Source organism: Sorex fumeus, unplaced genomic scaffold, assembly GCF_029834395.1.
Source record: "Sorex fumeus unplaced genomic scaffold, SorFum_2.1 ptg000030l, whole genome shotgun sequence".
NCBI classification, from domain to species: Eukaryota; Metazoa; Chordata; class Mammalia; order Eulipotyphla; family Soricidae; genus Sorex; species Sorex fumeus.
In genome coordinates, this window is record NW_026606087.1 from 1025148 (window position 1) to 1042993 (window position 17846).

At 37.0% G+C, this 17846-nt stretch overlaps 1 protein-coding gene across 6 annotated transcripts in view; it reads left to right on the forward strand.

Moving 5' to 3' along the window:
• The window catches only part of SOX6 (SRY-box transcription factor 6), a 662237-nt gene that overhangs the window by 122710 nt on the left and 521681 nt on the right, over positions 1–17846 (forward strand). For all 6 annotated transcript variants that reach the window (XM_056115917.1, XM_056115921.1, XM_056115920.1 and 3 more), the window contains exon 2: positions 8217–8289. The gene's annotated coding sequence lies outside the window, so the exon portion shown is untranslated. The remainder of the gene's footprint in view (positions 1–8216; positions 8290–17846) is intronic.

A 17846-nucleotide genomic window follows, 5' to 3' on the forward strand; every position in this document is an offset into this window, starting at 1 on the left:
TGATCTCTAACATTCGTTTTAATGATTTTTAGAACATGCCACCCTTCTAAAATAATCTGGTTCATATCAGGTTTTTCAGTTGTTCTCTGAATTAATGCTAATCTGTCTTAGAAATTGTGACCATGAATACTGAAATCATTTTAAAATTGTGTTTTTAGTGCATTGAATTACTGAATACACTATTTGGAATAGTTATTCAATAATAATGGTCTTTGAAGAACTTTAAGACTAGTAGAAATTTATTTTCCTTTGAGGAAATGATTCTTGTTTCTATAAAAAGAAGTCTTGCAGTAGGTAACATTTCATTTTTCACTTGGCATCTTAGAAATATCCTTATTTTTGCCTTAGAAAAGTGTTTACAAATCCTTATCCACTGTGGTAGAAATGTTATCTGGTTCAGCCTCTATGGAAAATAATATGAAGATTTCTCAGAAAATTAGAAATTGAGTTTTCACATCACCCAATAGATTCACTTCTATATCCCGAGTCCAAAATATAATTAAAATTTTTGTTTGCACTTCTATGTTCACTGCAACACTATTTATAATTGCCAAGATCTGGAAACAATCCAAGTGCACAAGAATAGTTGAGTGGATAAAGAAACTGTGGCGTGTGTGTGTATATGTGTGTGCGCGCGCACGCACACGTGCAATGGAATACTATTGACCTATAAGAAAAGATAAAACCATGCAACTCACTGCTAGTGAATGGAATTAGAGTTTATCATGCTGAATGATAAGGAGAGAAATCAGAAGGAGAGAAACAAATACAGGATGATCTCTCTCATGTGTGGGAATAAAGAAACACAGAGGAAATAACAAACAGCCATCGTCATTCAGAACTGAGTTTCCCAAAGGTGGGAGGGGATCTAGTGGCGACATTGGTGGAAGGACACTGGCACTCAGGTGACAGGTATGGTATTGGAACATTGCATGCCTGAGATCACTTCATCACTTGATATCCTGTTACTCATCGATTTGCTCTAGCGGGTGCCAGTAACGCCTGAGATATTTGATGTTTATTTATTTGTTTTACTTTAATTTTACTTTAGACTTAATGATTTACAGTACTGTTAATTGTAGGGTTTCATGCATAAAACATTCCTGCAGCACATCCTCCCCACCTGACTGGTGGGTCTTTCCACCATTGTTCCTATGTCCCCCATCCCTATCTCTTCTGCCTTCATAAAATTCTTACTAAAGACCAGTTCCAGTCCTCAGTTTTTTTTTTTTGCCTTTGCTATGCCTAAATTTTATTTTTAAAACAATGTTATGCTTAAATTAAAATTGGAAAGAAAATCTATTTCCCAAAGTGGGTGATAACACCCCCTGGGACATGCTGGAATTTGGGGGGAGGGTGGGTGCGTAGTGGGTGCAAATGCAATAGAGGAGCACTTTCTGTTTGTTTCCGTAAATAGGGCAAATTTCTAGGGAGGTGCTGAATAATTTCTTCCTGAAATCGGGGTGGTAGGTCCATTTGGGAATGAACCTCTACTATAGGAGATTTAAGTATCAATAACAAAACTGTCATTTTAAATTCACTATTGTGGTCTTAATGATTAGCAGTTGTATCAAACAATTGAGCATTAGCTTGGATTCAGTTTCTTTGGAAATTGAGTTTTGCATATCATTTTTTATAATAAATTTAAATTCTATATAATTTAGCAGAGTTTTAAATTTCATGCCCCTTCTCCTTTTCTCTCCTTTCATCCTCCTTTTTATTTGCTATACAAAAGATATCTTTCCAAAAGTTAATTTAGTTATTTAATTCAGTTGTTTATTATGTATAACATTATTAAATCATTTAATTAAAAGTTATTTATTCATCAATATGAAATTTAAGCATCTGATACCATAATTTAATGTAAAGATAGACATACTTTTGTTACAGATGTTTTTGTAAGCACTTCAATATTTTGAAGGTCACTTAATCCAACTTTGCATTTAATACTCGAACCTTCTTGCTAAATGAAATGAAAATAATGGACAAGGATTATAAAAAAAGATAGGTGTGGCTCAGAGATAGTTTTAGCAGAATTAAAAATTTTCGCTTGAGAGCTTTTAAGGTCTAATTATATAGGGAGGCAGTAACGTTTTTATTTGCTATTTACCTTTGATCTATTCTCTATTTTGGGTAGAGTGGTGTATGCTTTTCTGAAAAATGCTTATGATTTCTTTATTTGATGTCAAGATACTTGTTTTAAGTTGCCTTGTATATCAGAGATATTTTTTTTTTGTGAATGATTTTTTTTCCTTTATTTTATTTTATTTTTTTTTACAGTTGTAGATTTACAATTTTTTGTGCTTTGGTTTCAATTATACAATGATCAGATACCCATCCCTCCACCAGTGCCCATTTTCCACCACCATGGATAATATCCCTCCCACCCCCATCCCCCCATCCCCCCTGTCTCTGTGGCAGGGCAATCCCCTGTGTTCTCTCTCTCCTTTTGGGTGTTGTGGTCTGCAAAAGAGGCATTGAGTGGCAAACATGTTCAGTCCATAGTCTACTTTCGACATGCATCTCCCCTCCTGGGAGGATCCTCCAAACATCCTTTATTTAGTGCTCCCTTCTCTATCTGAACTGCCCGTTCCTCTAGGATACCCGCTGGCCTCTAAGTTATGGAGTAATCGTACTGGTGCTGATCTCAGCTATTCTTGGGTATTAATCTCATACTTTGTTACTTTATATCCCCCAGATGAATGCAATCTTTCTATGTCTATCCCTCTCTTTCTGACTCATTTCGCTTAGCATGATACTTTCCATATTGTACCACTTGTATGTAAATTTCATGACTTCATCTTTTCTAACAGCTACATAGTACTCCATTGTGTAGATGTACCAAAGTTTCTTTAACCAGTCATCTGTTCTTGGGCATTCAGGTTTCTTCCAGTTTCTGGCTATTGTAAAGAGTGCTGCAATGAACAAACAAGTGCAGATGTCACTTCGACTATACATTTTTGCCTCTCTGGGATATATTCCCAGGAGTGGTATTGCTGGGTCAAATGGGAGCTCAATTTCTAATTTTTTGAGAATCGTCCATACTGTTTTCCAGAAGGGCTGAACCAGTGGACATTCCCACCAACAGTGAAGGAGTGTCCCTTTCTCGCCACATCCACGCCAGCATCGGTTGCTTTTGTTCTTTTGAATGTGGGCCAGTCTCTATCAGAGATTTTTTTTTTTATTTATTTTTTATTTTTTATTTATTTATTGAATCACTGTGGGAAAGGTTACAAAGCTTTCAGGTTTATGTCTCAATCATGCAAATATCAAACATATTTCCCTTTACCAATACTTATTTTTTACCCTGAAGAACCCCAATAAAACCCCACCCCCCACCCCTCCCCGTCCCTGTGAGGCAGATGAATTCTAGTTAACACTCTATCTGCTTTGATTAGATTCATTGTTTCAATAAGATTCACCACTATTATTTAGAGTTTACCCCCCCACCCAAATCAGACATGCTGAAAAAGCATTGTGAAGTGATTTGCTTTCTACAGCTGGGTTCAAGAATTAAATGTTGGTTTTGGATTTCTGCTATTTTACCTATTGACCCTGGAAGTATTTCTACTGAAAGTCAGATAGTTAAGAAATTGGTTTCTGTGTTCTGGAGTCGTGGCCGTGCTGGAGAGCCGCTCGCGGGGGGCAACCGGTGGCCTCGGTAGGGCGTGAAGGGCGGAGCGAAATGCCCCCCTTCCCATGAGGTTTTAGTCACCCCCACACTCCCGGCTCATACCTGCTGTCCACAAGGCTCCCATGTGGCCGCCATCTTTCTTTCCAGAGAGGAGAGGGCGAATGGGGCAACACCCTTTCCCCTCCGGCAGACTTGATGGGCTGGATCAACGCATAGTCCGTTCACTTTTCTGCTCCAAGCTGCTGGGTTCTGCATTAAGTCCTTGTGCTTCTATCAGAGATATTTTTAACTGATATTAATATTTGCTTTTCTCTTCAGATTAATAAAAAGCAATTTGGGATTTGAGTGACTTATTTTGAATGTAAAGTATTATACTGAATTTTAAAATTAACATTATTGTTTTGGGGCAAATTAGACATATTAAGTAAAAAAGAATGTAAGTAATATTAACTCGAAAAAATAAGCAAATAATAGTCTATATCTCAATGCTAACATTTTTATTTGACCTAGAGCTATAGTATAGCGCGTAGGGTGTTTGCCTTGCTCATGGCTGACCAGGGGGGTTCAGTCCCCAGAATCCCATATGATTCTCCGAGCACTGCCAGCAGTAATTCCTGAGTGCAGAGCCAGGAGTAACCCCTGAGCACTGCCGGTGATGTTCAGGGGTTACTTCTGACTCTGCATTCAGGAATCACTCCTGACCGTGCTCAGAGGACCGGATGGGATGCCGGCAATCCAACCTGTCGGCTACATGCAAGGCAAACAGCATACTTGCTATACTATCATATACTATCACTTTGACCCTGCAAAATTAATTGGTTTTTATACTTAGATTATTTTTTTTTGGCCATACCCAGAAGTGCTTAGAGCTTGTCCCTGACTCAGAGGCAGGTGAGGGGATAGGAGAGTAGGAGGTAAACTGGGAACACTGGGGTCATTTGTGGTGGGAAATGTTCACTGGTGAAGGAATGTGTGTTGGAATATTATATAAATGAAATCCAAACTTGTAACTGTATCTCACTGTCATTCAATTACAAAAAGTTAAAATTTTTTCAGGAGTAAAGCCATGGTTTTATTTTAAAAATAATCTATTTGTAATGAATATATAATTGACCTATAAAATTATTGGTTTTAGGTATATAATATAATTTTATTTATAAAATAATTTCATGTTGATACTGATACAGTGTAGTTGTAAACCACATTCAGTGAGTGAGTGAGCAAATGGAAATGGAACAATTTCATGGATGCTGGAGTGTTCATTTTACCTAATAGAATTTTCTAGAAATGATGGTTAATTGCTATGGCATTTCCTCCACTATCTTCTTACTTTTGTGAATACCTCAAGATCAAAGTACTTGAGTGGACAGTTGTATTATTTTGGAAAAATACTTTTTTACAACCTAAAGTTTTCTAATTCATAAAAAATTAGCCACTTCAAGGTTCTGTTTACTCTGAAATTTGCTTGTTTATTTTTTAACTCTCCACATATGGAATTTTGCATTAATCTTTACTTTTTCTTAATCATAACAAACTTTGTGATCTTTAGTTTATACTTTTTAAGTTGTTTGCTCCAAAATTCATTAATAATGTAAATGTAAGCTGATAATGACATTCAGATAATGAGATTACTTTCAATATATGTGATAAGACTGCAGTGACATGACAAATGCAATGTATTGGTTTTATGTCATGTATTTAAAATGTTATTTACCTTGAGAATGTAATCTTGTTCCAAACTTAAAGTATTTTCTTAGATCTTAACTCTAAAAGACACAGTGATTTAAAAAATATTGGACATATATATCACAGTATTTTCTAGATGGTAATTTTATATTGTCTTCCATAGTTTACATGCAAATGACAAAGTGAGATGCATTGGGTATATTACATAATTACAATTTTTCTTTTAAAAAGAATAGTTGCTAGAAAGACAAGGTCAATTATTTAAAAAACATATGAATGTTGATGAAACTGGAGTAGGAAAGGCCTGAAATTTCATTCTTCATTGAGAGGAGGATGTCTGGTGAAGAAATCTAATGGTTATATAAGCTGTTGACACTTGAAGTTGTCCAAATAGTTAGGATTATTTAATTTATTAATCATGACAAGATAATTTATCAGGAGAAAGCATGTATGAGCTGGGGAATTATACAATATATCAATTTAATTTCAGATTCCAATAGCTAATCAATTATGGCCATTTATGCAGTACACTGATTGGAATAGTAGTTATAACAAATGAGATTGATCAAGATTCATTTTTTTAAATGAATTTTATGTAAATATAGCTAGATAACTCTCTATCTCGTTAATTAACCTAGATATCTAGTTACTATCTCAGCTTTTTACTGACTATAATTCTTCAGTGTCTTGGAGAGTTTTGATCTAAATCAGGAGTCTAAAATCTCTATTATTTTCATTGACTGCTACGCATAACCATTTTTTGTTTTGTTTTGTTTTGGTAAGACTGTGTTCTTTGTAACAGTTTCTTTGTCTTTGTAGATCTGGAAATGTGCTGTGTTTAGATGAATAACAGTAAACTACCAAAGTACTTATTTTTTTTTCTTTTTGGGTCACACCCACCGATGCACAGGGATTACTCCTTGCTTATGTACTCAGGAATTACTCCGGGCGGTGCTCGGGGAACCATGTGGGATGCTGGGAATTGAACCCGGGTTGGCCATATGCAAAGCAAACGCCCTACCTGCTGTGCTATCGCTCCAGCCCCAGAAGTACTTAATTTTTAAAAGACTATTTTTTCCACAGATACGTAAAAGAATTAATAGTATTAATAGTTATATGGTGATGCATTTTAGATTTACATGAAATTTATACATCCTATACATACACAATTTAAGGAAAGGGAGAATTAAAATTTTAGAGAAAATTTGAAAACACCCATAAAAGTATAAAAGTAGTCAGTCTGCCTTTTAATGCCTAAGAATCCTAAAGAGAGAAAACCATAGATATTTAGAAACATAAAGTGACTCACTATGCTAGTTACAACTTTTTATAAGGCTGGTTATGTGTGTTTGGGTTGCATCTGTTACCTCTTCAGTGAGAACTAAGCTGTGTGTAAGCAAAAATTTTGGATCAAATTGTGGCTCATACAGATTGCACTGTATATAGCCTACATTTTTTTAATGGGTTGCATGCCTTTAGGTTGATAAAAAAACTGCATTAAAAATATGGAAGTACTGCTATTTATTCAGCCACTAATTCAGCTAACTAAAGCTGACATGAACTCCACATTTCTTTTTTAAAATAATTTTTTTTATTGAATATCCATGAGATGGACCACTAAAAAGCTGTTCATGATTGGGTTTCAGTCATACCATGATCCAATATGCATCCTTCCACCAGTGTACATTTCCTGCCACCGATGTCCCCCATTTCCCTTCCATCATCTCCCAACACCCCAGCTCCCACCCCGAGTCTGCCTCTATGACACGCACTTTTCTTCTTTCTTTCTCCTTTTGTACATTATGATTTGCAATACAGGTTCTAAGAAGTCATTGTGTTTATTCGGGATGTTCAGTTTTTCTATTGGGAAGGCAAGGCTGGAGTAGCTTTTTAAATGGGTGGCACCTTTGGGGTGTGGATGTGACTGCCGAGGCTTCCAGAAGTACAGGGAGGTGGGGGAAGGTCATCCATCCCAATCCTAAGAAAGCCTGGAGATTTCAGTCACAAAACCCACAAACTGGAATTTTCAGCAGATTATATCTTGGTGAAGTTTGTCCTGAGATAGTGGAGTCCTGTTGGGGGCATGGTGGTGATTTTGGATTGTGGGAGCAAATGGCTGACCCGTTCCCCTGCGATTTACCCTGGTCTGTTCAGCTTTGTTCAGTTCCTAGATTAACTGCGGCTCTTGATCTCTTTGAGATTTATTTATGGGTTTCTGAAGCAAGGCCAATATATGAGCTTGTATAACTGAGCTGGAGGTGGTTTATGGGCATGGCTCCCACATATCTATCTTCTGGTGGTTTAATTTCATGGGAAACTTAGTCCCGAATTGTTAGTATCTGACCAGAGGCACATAGGCAATTTTGGGTTTTCAGGAAGCCTGAAGGCACCATCAGGCTGCTGATGCACTCATACCTCAGGTACAGGTTGACCTGCTGATGGCACCAAATTTCCCCCCCCCCCCCCAACTGCATTATTTCATGTTTACTCTCTCTACAAAGTATTCTTGTTGGACATATATAAGGTACTCTTTGTAAAGCTAATTAATTTTAACTTGCAGAAATATAGTAATCATGTTTTCAAATATAGTTTATTGGCCTTTATCACTCTAATTTTTCTCTGCATTCCTTTTACTTATTCATACTTCTAAACATGGGCTTTATTAGTAAAAATCTTGCAAGAGCCATAATTGATGGAGCTGTTGTATTCCCAGATGTAGAACTTTGGAATAATCGTTGCTTTAGTATTATCATTGTGAAAAATGTTGTTAGAGAATATGGGGAAAACGGAATGAGTTAAAAATAGTGTAACAGACAGAACGTTAATTTCTTTTATACAGCACATAAATGTAATTTATTTATTCTTTTAACTTTCATTTATCTGTCTCGATTTTTAGGTCACTTTCATGAATTCAAAGGCAACTTACCAGTGAATTCTGGGTGCTGGGGCTGATTTTTTTGTGCGTATTTGTAAGTATTAATTTATCACTATTATTTTTGCATAAAGAAACTGTTATAGTTTATAGACAGATTCTTATTTTTTGGTGAATTTTAGAGAGTCTCTTGTGTTTTTCATGTGTTCTATGTTTTTAATATTTTCTTATAAGGAGTGTAGGATAAATAAGCTGGTTAAAAAGCTTCAGTTTCTTGTAATTTTTAAATAAAGTGATACAATGGCAGGCCTCATTATAATAGGTGATAATAGGTGAAAAAAATTAAATGAAATTCTTTGAAGATGGGGCTTAATTATGGGACTTTATTACCTCAAAGGGTAATATGTCTGTTTACATATGAATAATTTACTCCGATAATTTCTTGCAGTTTTCTGGTTTCTCAACTTGAGAAGTGTTATGTGTTTGTGCTAATAGTAAAAATTATTAAATGTAAGAATTCAAAGAGTTATCACTAAATGAGGAGATTGCATATTAAGAACCAACCCCCCCCATACAGTTAATATATAGTTCATAGCAAAATGTAAGTTTCTTTTTGCCTTTTTATTTGTTGAAATGCTGACAATCCACCAAAGACCATTTTATTTAAATGGTCCTTTGGAGAAGTAGCAAAATATAGACAAGCAGAAGATAAATATCAAGACAAAAGTAGAATGAATTTAATGGTTAATTAAAGTATTTCTATTTGGGGAAGGGTGCAGTGGTCAAACCCAGGTTTTCATATGTGTGAGACACATTCTGTATTACTGAATACCCCTAGCTTCCTAATTTTATTTGTATTTATCTGTGTACCATGTTGGCATCTAAGAGTTTGTACATTTGATAACCAAAGTACAGGACACTTTATTTCTTAGTACTCTCCTGTAAAGGAGTTTTAGAGACTGTTCTTTTAGGAAAGTAACTGGGAAAAGAGCATTGTAAATTATAAGCAAAGTATAATTGTAAAATATAAGCAAAGGATAGTGAAAATTTATTTCAAGTCAGCTATATTTTCTGTTTTAGAGTAGCATTGATTAGGGCAGTCATTTTGAACCAACTAACACAAGTGGACATGAATGTTTTAGTTTAATCCATTTTGTATATTATTAATGTTTAAGAAATAAGTAACTTATTTTTATGAAACTATCAATATTCTACTCTTTGAGGACTTAATCCTAATTTTAAATACAAAGCATTAAGCTTCACAGTTCTTTTGAATTAAGCATAAGCTTTCAATTTGAGGAAGTTATCATGGTCAGGATTAGAGGCAAAGAAGATAGAGAAGGAAGTGTGTTTCTGTGAAAAAGGATGATCCCAAGGAGATGAGCTTATCCCATTAGAATCGAATCACATTTTAGTTGCTTTTTCTCTTCTTTTAACTCCTTTCTCTTTTTTTCATGTCATTCAGTCAGTCCCTTTACTAATTTTTAAGGTTTATTAAATTAAAAACAACAAATATAAGACAGTTGTCAGCATTTCAGCAAAGATAACTTTTTTTAGAATAGTTTACATTTCTCATCACCAAAAAGCTGTTTCCAGAATTCTTCACTTCTGTTGCAGCCCTCCTCCCTACCCCAAGACATAAATAGTCTTGCTTTGCTTTGCGTAGAGGGGATATAGTTAGCTGAGATTTTTCTTGTGACCTAACAAAGAGAGAGGATAAAAATAGAAGGGACATTGTGGATATAGTTTTCACATGGTTATTTCTGGTGTTCAACTTAAAAACAAAAACAAAAAACTTCTAGTCAGATTTTGATCATTTAAGCAGAAGTCAGGCTAATGATACAGGCCTAAAGAAACCATTTTTCAGCCTTAAAATTTTCCAAGTGCTTGTTAAGACATGAATTTAGTTGTTTCTTTGATCAGTGGTCTCAAGCTTCTTTTTTAGAACAGAGTTGGCTGTAGTTTTATTTTATTTTATTTTTGGGTGACACTGGCTATACTCGGGGCTACTCATGGCTCTGCATTCAGGAATTACTCCTGGTGGTGCTCAGGAGAACATATGGGATGCTGGGGATCGAACTCGGGTTGGCTACGCACAAGGCAGATGCCCTCCCCACTGTACTATTGCTCCCGCCTTTAGCTGTGGTTTTTAGAAGCTTCCTCTTGACTGTGGAGCCTTCTTTAAAGAAGTGGAGCAGGATTCAAAGACTAAGATAAGCCACGCGAAATTAACATGGCATGCATAATGTTTGAATTACCATTTCTTTAAATTATTTTGCAGTTTTTCCACTACTTGTCCTGAATGATGAGGCAGTTCAAACAACAGAAATATTTATCTAGTTTGGCCAAAGAACAGACAAATGGGCATGGTGACAATGACTTCTTTCAGGAACTTTATTTTCGTGTCCTAAAACTGTTCATTTCCTTTTTGGTCTAAGGCAGAAAGTTATACCTCATGGCTATAGGGAGTTTCTCAGTAAGGTGTGCAGAGGCCAGTCTGTGAGATAAGAAGGTGGGATATTGTTTTGCACATCCATAATGAATGGATAACACCAAACTGTGTGTGAGAATCGATTGGAATCTTACTGTTTCGGTCTACTACCTAGGTCAGAAGAGAAAGACTGTGAAGGAAAATGGTTGTCCTTTTAGAACAAAAAGCTTCTTATTCAATTTTTCAGTCCCTTTAAAAAGAAAAGCACCCCCCCCCTTTTTCCCCCAGTGAAGGCATTGTATGAGAAGATCTAGATTTTAGTTAACTGTTCACATTTAATTCTTTATCTCCAATAAAGTAATAATTATGAAGGTCTGAGAGATAATACAGCAGTTTAGGGTACATGCCTAGCAAGCTCCAGACCAAAGTTTGATTCCCAACACTGCATAGCTCCCCCAAGCATCTCTGGATGCAGCCCTCGAGATCCTTATCACCTCTGGGGAGCCCTGGGTAATCTCCATGCAGTTGGAACCAAGCAGCACCCGTCCTTAGGCCTTTGCATGAAAGTGCCAGTTGGTGAGCAAAGAGTCGCTAGTGGGACCCTGTTGAGCACCCGTTGGGAATCTCCAGTTGAGTGTAACAAGGGAAATAAATGGCTCAACATGACGATACACATATTTGGATATTATTTTTTTCAGCTTATCCCCAACCCCTCTTTTAAAAAAGTAATTTGGCAATGATTTCCCTTTTATAAAATTCCTCTGCCCCTCTCGGAGAGCCCAGTAAGCTACTGAGAGTATCTCGCCCTCACGGCAAAGCCTGGCAAGCTACCTGTGATGTATTCAATATGCCAAACACAGTAACAACAAGTCTCACGATGGAGACGTTACTGGGCCTGCTCGAGCAAATCGATGAACAACGGGAGGACCATGCTACCATGCTACCATGCTTTCTAAAATTGTAGCCCAAATTGAGGTGATTATGCCAAGTGAGGTAAGTAGGGAAGTAAAGCACAGTTACCAGATGATTTTATTCATATGTGAAAGATAAATAACAATACAAACAAACTGACAAAAGACAATAAAACTAAGACTGGGTGAAAACTATGATAGTTAAGTTACTAGATGGAAATTGAATGGGGGGAATGAGTGGGCAGAGGGGCTGGTCAGGGTCTAGAACTTTGGTAGTGAATCTTACAAACAGAGGTATGATCTTTTACTCTGAAAAGCTATAGTATTGAAAGCTAATGAAAAATAAAAATAAAATTGTGTTTCTGTTCATGGTCTCCAATAGCAACCATTTCCTGAGGTCTCAGTTATTTTATTATCTGGTACAAAAAGTGACAATTGCTTAGCCCCACACTTGAAACAGTAATCATAATAATCAGTTGAGCATTTTTTGGGAAATAAATAAAAAGAAGCAATAATTTGAATATCAAAATCATGGACATTAACCCTACTCTAGCCATGTTATGTAAACTAAAATAAACTAAAAATTAGAAAGCAAAAGTGGAAAAGATAAAATTTGGTATAATATTTCCTTTCGCAGACATTAAATTAGCTGAGTTTGAAAAAATTTCTGTGTGCTGAATTGAAATTACCCTCAGAATAGCAGAAGTCACAGCTAGAGAATTCATGGGATCAGTCCAGTGTTCTTTCGTAGTACCATGTTATCCTCTCAGAGAGAATGCTAGTTCTTTTTCTTTTGTTGATTTTGCTCGCTAACTCAGTTTCTACTTGGTTGCTAAACAAATATTTTAGAAAAGTTGAGGTAGAAAGTCAGAGAGAAAAATATAGAGAACCTTTTACCATTCCATTTCCTCGTGTTCCTGAATGGTTTGCTCCTCCTGGACATTTTTTCTATTCCTGCATACTAAAACTGCCACATCATGCTTTGCCTTAATTTCTTTGAATTGCCCATATTTTTGGGAAATCAATAAAAAGACTCACAACATTCATCTTTTTTGGCATTTTAAACGGAAAGAAATCTGTTTCAAACTGAGCCTAGCTCACACTGAAGCTGCCTCAGTGAGAACATCTGTGATTTTCAGGACAAGTAGGTCTAAGTGCATTATCTTTAAAAAATATTATTCTAGGCTAATCTTGACATAGAGCAGGTAAATAAAAAAGATGAGCTGTGAAAATCCACAAATAGGGCTTGAATGCCATTTTCCATGACAACGGGAGCTACCCCATGAAAGCATTAATGCTGGGAATGTAAGGAATTTAAAATTGTGCCTTCTCAGTTTTACAGTTGTGTGCTCATGTTAATTAGAGATATACTGACATTTGAAGTATCTACATTAATACACACAGCTTATATACATTTGTGAACTGTGGCCAGAAATCTACTTTAATTGAAAGTAGTTTGCTAATCTGAATGTGTATACCTATTACATTTTAAGCATTTACATTTTATATATTACTGCCCTAAAATACTTGTTCTGCTCTCTCCACCTTCTGTTTCTACTTCATCTGTGAAAGAATAACCTGGCCTGGTTTTAATCTATCGAGTTTTGGAGAAGTATGAATTCAATTTTGAAAAAAAAATTTTGTTTTAATTGTATATGAAACTTGCTATAGTTTCAAACTCCTTTTTCTCTCTGACTTTCTAAGTGTTTGGTGTTGATTGCAAACCTTTTTTGACATTGATATAAGGTCAAATTTAGGTTTCTGGAATATGCTTCCCTGGCTATATTTAAGCCATTCTTTATGATCATTGTATGGTGTTTGCTAGGAAAGCACAATATGAGAGAACTTGATAGAGTCAGCAATTAGAAGGTTTTCTGGTTTTGCTAGTTTCATCCTTACCTTTTTGGGAGGGAGGGGCACACTCAGCAATGCTCAGGGTTTACTCCTGGCTCTATGCTCAAGGATCACTCTTGTTACAACTCAGGTGACCATATGTGGGTTGGTGGGGGGGCATTAGGGATTGAACCCAAACCAGCTGCATGCAAGGCAAGTGCCCTACCCTTTATATTATCACTTTGGTCCCTCACTCAATCACTCGACTTCCCGTTAATCATCGATTTGCTTGAGCGGGTACCAGTAACGTCTCCATTTGTCCCTGTCACATGCTAGTGTAGCCCAATGGCGTCTGTTCGTTCTAGGAACGTGAAGAGCCTCAAACTGATCATTCATGATCTTGATGAAGAAGTCTGACCATCTGGTAGGTGAGCGGCCATGTGGTCTTTTGACATCCCATGGAATCCAGTCGGTAACGGCTCTAGTCCAGCGGTCGTCTCTAAATCTCACTACATGTCCAGCCCATCTAATTTTGGACGCCTTGGCAAATGAGACAGCGTCCCTGATTCTTGATCATGGACGGAGGTCAGAACTCTGGATTCTTTCTCTCATTTGAGTGAAACGTGATACTCCAAGCATAGCTTTTTCAATTCCTCTTTGGGAGACCTGAATAACGTTCTCATCCTGTTTGTGTAGGGCCCAGGTCTCTGAGGCATATGTTAATGCAGGAAAAACAGTGGAATCAAAGAGATGTGCCTGGAGTCGGAGGTTCTTCGTCCTCTTAGCTATTTCTTCGATGCTCTTGAAGGCGTTCCAAACCACTCTTCCTCCTGCACAACTCAGGTGCCAGGTCATTCATCATGTTGACTTCTCGACCTAGGTACACATAACTTTTGCTTTTGGAGATTGTCGTTTTGTTGAGAGCGAATGGAGCGTCAGGAATGAGGCTGCTTTTCATAAACATTGTCTTTGTGAGATTCAGCTGTAGTTCGACCTTTCCACACTCATGATTGAAGTCGGTCAGCATTTGTGCCGCTTGGCTAATGTCTGGTGTTGTTAGAACAGTGTCATCAGCAAAGCGGAGGTGGTGTAGTTGCCGACCATCTAAATTCACTCCCATTCCTTCCCATTCCAGTTGTTGCATGATGTTCTCAAGGGTGGCACCGAAGAGTTTCAGTGAAATGGTATTACCCTGCCGAACCCCTCTCTTGACACCGATGATCACTTCTTTGTAGAATGGTGTAATCCTGGTAGTGAATCCGTAATACAGCTCACGGAGGATCCTGATGTATTGAGTTTGGATGACCTGATTGGCTAGGGCTTCAATGACCGCTTCTGTCTCAACAGAATCAAAGGCCTTCTTTAAATCAGTGAACGGTAGACAGAGCAGCATCTCGAGAAACCTCAGTTAGCTTGGTTATCGTGTGGATATGGTCCCTCATCCTTAGCTTTTGGTCTCTCATCCTTAGCTTTTGGTTACCTCCTTAGTCAGGATATGTTATCATAATTTTTGATTTGCGAGTATTTAAATATGTTCACAATCGCTTGTATATATTAACTATTATTTTTTAAGCTTCTTTCATTTTTTTTAAGAATGTGCCTGTCAGGACATATTTTGGAGGGGGTGGTCTTCCAAGCATGCTCAGGGGAGCCATGGACTACTTTCAATATTTGACCAACCAGACCTTGTGATTCAATGCTGGGGCCTGAGAATGTGATACTATTTGGACTCTGCTAGAAGCCACCAGGGCCACCTGGTGGTCTCAGGGGGTCTGCAGGGCTACCTTCTGTGATGTTTAAAGGCCATGTGATACTGGGGCTCCATCCCAGTGCAGGTACGCATGTGTCCTAACCTCTGTACTGTCTTGTTGGCCCCTCTTTCAGGATTTTATTTTATTATTTTCATTTTTGAAGCCACACACAGCCATGTTCAGGGCTATTTCTGGACTTGTGCTCACTCTTGACTCTATGGTCAGAGATCACTTGTAGCTGCATTTGGGGGAACAACTGGGATGCTGGGATCAAACCTCTTTTGCGGCATGCAAGGCAAACACCCTGCCTGCTGTACTCTTTCTTCATCCTGCTTTCCCCTTTCTGTCTTCTGGTTTTTAAGACAAACTTACTTTCTGTATGTTTTCTAATGAAACGACCAGATTTATTTTAGGGCCGGCCCCTGAGTATTATCAGACCAGTAGAAAGATCATTTCTTTTTGTAGCACCAAAACAAACTTGCAAATATAAAGAGTTTGCAAGCATGTGGGATTATTTCATGAAATCATTTTACTGGCACTATTTAACGACCAAGAACTGGGACTATTAAACTTACTAAGTACTATTATTATTATTACAGCCTCTTTTACCCTTATTTTTTTTTCACTGTACCAAGTTCGTACTATATTCTTTCATGTCACTTACTACATATTGTGCCATCACAGCACATTTGGTAATTTCAAGTTAATTGCTCAATTATCAGTGATAGTCATGAAGCACTTGAAACATGCACAGTGGAAGATCTAAAAAAATTTCAAAATAGTTGGTGTGTCATAATCTTAAATGTGAGATGAAACATGCCAGTATCCGAAGGCATAAAAATACACTGCCTGAGCTAGGCATTTCAGGAAAGGCAAAAGCTTACTCTTAAAATCAGGGCTTTTGTCTGTCACTGGTGTGTTTCATCTTTGCTAATTTCAAACAATATGTCAAAATTTGATCTTGGTTTACTTTTCAACTCTGAAAATGTGGCCATGGAAAGGAGAAGGGAAGTTATAACTATCGATTCTATTTGAGTTTCATAATTGTTACATTCCAGATTAAGGTAAGGTAAAAGGTAAAGGCCCTCCCGACGATCAACGGGAGGGCCTTTACCTTTTACCTTACCTTAATCTGGAATGTAACAATGAGAGTGTTCACTGGTGGAGTGATAGTCACTGTGAGGTGGATCCCTGCTGGACGCCAGGCAGGGAGGGGAAGCTGACCCGCCAAAGAAGCAGAATGGTCTCTTTTACTGTTTCTTCACTCATAAGCCAAATTCTAATCAGAAGACAGTGCTACAATGAAGGTAGTATGTTGCTGATTTATTTATTTTGATAAAAAAGGCCATGAGAACAATAACACTTTGGGGACTTATTTTGAATCCAAACGCAGTAATAATCTCAGATGCCTCTAAGATAACTTACACATTATGGCAAAATAATTATTGTAACTCTTTTGGCAACTAAGCAAGCTATCATTAAATTTTGCATTAGTATTCAGTTTACGGTTTTCTCTAAACTAATATAGTGCCAACAGCTCTTTTTTAGATGCTATTATGGTTCTTTCACATTTTTATAGTACTGTAGTAAAGCTGAATTTACTAGCTACATTTGAAGGTGGAGTAGAGCTGCATAAGAGTCAGTATTAAAGTGATTCAGTGCCCGTTGGAGAAAAATTCTCCTTAACTTGAGATTGGAAACAATGTGGGGCTTGGGGGTAGTTTGCTAAGAGTTGCTAATAAATTTGAATATTCCCCCCAAAGCTGCTCTTTGAACTTGTTTATGGTCAAGAAGATAGGTTTAATCATTCACAGTATTCTTAGATAAATTTTATTAACATTTAAAGCAATTAAATATATAAAGAGAAGGTAAATAAAACTATAATTTGAACCAGGTGGTCTCAAACATAAGTAAGCAAGCATCAATCAATATATTAATGTAAGCAGATAGCTATTATTTCATAATGTAATGGTCTAGTGTAAAGATTTTAAATATTTTTAATTCAGGCGAAACACAGGCATTTAGAGAGAAATAATTTAGTTCAGTTGGCAAAGATTGCTTTCATGATCAGTGAAATTAATTTTATTGTATATTTATCTCAGTATACAGGTATCTTAAGTATTTATCTTATATAATCTTGGAATATGGGTAAAAATGCTCATCACTTCACCAAAAATTTGCCAGTTTCAAATGTTAAAGTATGAGTTGAATATTTTCTATAAAGATCAAAAAGTTCTTCTTTTGATACCAAACTTACTTCTTCCTCACCTGCTTCTCCACCCACCCCCACCCACCCCCACCTCTATATTACTAAAGTCTCTCTTCACTCTATACCTTTCTTTCTGCCACTGTTTTTCTGTCTCTGTTTCACTGGTTTAAAAGAAGATGATAATGGATCAAACATGATGACCTCTCAGTGTCTGTATTGCTATTCACAATGCCCAAAAGTAGAGAGAGAATATGGGGAATATTGTCTGCCATGAAGGCAGGGGGAGGGTGGGCAAGGGGGAGGGCATATACCAGGGATATTGGTGGTGGGGAATGTGCGCTGGTGGAGGGATGGGTGTTTGATCATTGTGTGCTTGTAACCCAAACATGAAATCTTGTAACTTCCTCCCGAGATTCAATCAAATAAAATAATGAATAAATAAAAATTAAAAAATATGTAGAAATTATAGTGTAAAAATTAAATTCCTAAGAAACACTTTACATTGATAACTGAGAAAGA